The following is a 2,171-nucleotide window of genomic DNA, read 5'->3' on the forward strand; positions in this document are numbered from 1 at the left end:
GGTAAGTGGTCTGCTCCTGGTGGCGCTTCAGCTTCTTCTGCCCCTCTTGCCACTCCTTCCTGATCCCCAGGACCCAGCCCACTGGTCTGTCCTGGCACAGCCCAGGCCAAAGAAATGGGAACCCTTCTTAGGTGTACCTGGAGCAGCGGCCTTCGCAGGGAAAGATGGGGTATCTTCGAGGAAACCGGAGCCCGTGGTGACCCCTGATGACCCTGTTCGCAATGCTGGGGATCCAAATGCAGCCTGACTCCAGCTGTCATGGATATACTGGTAGAAGATGGGGTCTGCATTCTAAATCATGAAAAAGCCCAAAAAAGAGATAAGTGATCTGGTCTCAATATATTCAGACTAGAGGCCCAGTGCATGGAATTCGTGCATAGTGGGGGAGAGAGGGGGATCCCTCAGCCCGGCCGGCACCCTCTCCAATCTGAGATCCCTTAAGGGATGTCCGAATGCCTCTCACAATCCAGGACCCCTGGCTCCTAACCACTCACCTGCCTGCCTGCCTGATTGCCCCTAACCGCCTCTGCCTCGCCCCGCACCTGGGACACAGGATTCCCTCCTGCGGCTGGTCACTGGCACCTGGGACACAGAATTCCCTCCCTCTGTCCAGCTGTGGGCACGCAGGACCCAGGCCAGCTTTGCCCAGGCTGGCCACACCCACAGGGGACCCTGGGCGGGCGGCTTTGCCCGGGCCACAGCCGCAGGTGCTTGGGACCATGGCGCAGGCGGCTTGTCCCTCTCCGGGGCTAAAGGCTGGCTGGTCTCCTCTCCGCTCTCCCCAGTGTTGAGTGTCTGAGCCTTTACTGCATGACAGCATGAGGGCGTGAGGATGTGATGACCATTTGTATATTAGCTCTTTATTATATAGGACGAGTCTGTTGCTTCACATTTTGCCCTTGTCACTGTTTTTTGATGAAGACATCAAAAAACGACTTAAGGATTCAGAGAAAAACTCTTTCCTAAAGAAATGAGTAAGATTTTTGGAAGAAAAACTTACAGGCGCTCTCTTAGATGAAGAAAAAAGTTCTGTGGGCAGAGAACAAGTAAATAAGGCCTATCATGCACATCAAGAGGTTTGCATTGATAGGGATAATTTAAAGAGCAAATTGGATAAAATGAACAAAGACAACCTGAATCTTTGAAAGTATTGAGTAAACAGCAGCAGTCAAACTCCTTTGCTAAGAACAGAGGTGGAGACACAACAGGTGATGAGGGATGTAAATCCACTTAATCAAAAGGGGAGGTGGAAAAGTTGGGTTGTGACCTGAAAATCCATGGCTAGAACCAATGAAGAAAGAATGTAACACTCTCAGAATAGAGCTACAAAAAGCCAAACAAACACATCCATCTCAGGAAGACAATCTGCAGAGCAGAGCTCTCCAAAGAGGAAGCAGTTCAAGTGATGAAATGCAAAATGGATACTGGGAGCTGAAGAGAGAAATGTCTAATTTGCATCTGGTGACTCAAGTACAAGTTGAACTGAAAACCCCAACTGCAATCAAGAAAGCCTGTGCCCCTGTAAGATTCCCGTACGACCTTGGCAAAGACAGCACAAAACTGCACTTGACGAATTTCCCTGCAACATACAAAAGACACCCCCCTCTCTCTCCAAATGCCAAAACCCTTTGTCATCCCACATCTTCCCCTTTACCGGGAGATGGGAAGGTTTTATCAGAGAAAGCAATTCTCCCATCATGGACAGATAATGACAGACCCATTCCTCATGACTGCACAAACTGTCAGGAAAATTACTCACATGGCGGGAATTCTCTGGAAGATCATTCTTGGGGACTCCCAAGCCCTCCTAAATCAAGTGAGACAGCACATCGGGAAACTAAAAATAAAACTTTGCCTTTACCCATCCTGCCACCACTGCATAACTTGGATCAACGTAATCAAAACTGCCTTTATAAGAATTAATTCTGAAGAGATCTGGGACTTGGTCGTGAGGTTTCTGTACCTCCCCCAAGGGTACACTTGAGAAATTCTTTAATAAACTGAAAGCGGGTGTTGATTAAACTTTTGCAAAATTCGTCAATGTACACATTTGCACATACTGTAACGTATTATGTAGTTCATTTTCCAGTATGAGAGAGCAACCCTTCCTCTTCACATTCTGCCTAAGAATCAGGTATACATTACTAATAAATTAATAAACTTGAGGTGCT

General features: G+C 47.8%; 1 pseudogene across 1 annotated transcript; it reads left to right on the forward strand.

Annotated features, from left to right (window-relative positions):
- The first annotated feature begins 258 nt into the window (after positions 1 to 258).
- On the forward strand, positions 259 to 1,923 carry LOC308241181 (5-azacytidine-induced protein 2-like; annotated as a pseudogene). The gene is made up of 3 exons: positions 259 to 323; positions 614 to 707; positions 872 to 1,923. The product of its transcript is annotated as a 5-azacytidine-induced protein 2-like (transcript).
- The last annotated feature ends 248 nt before the right edge of the window (positions 1,924 to 2,171 follow it).

This window comes from Plecotus auritus (genome assembly GCF_963455305.1).
Source record: "Plecotus auritus genome assembly, chromosome: 1".
Taxonomy (NCBI): Eukaryota; Metazoa; Chordata; class Mammalia; order Chiroptera; family Vespertilionidae; genus Plecotus; species Plecotus auritus.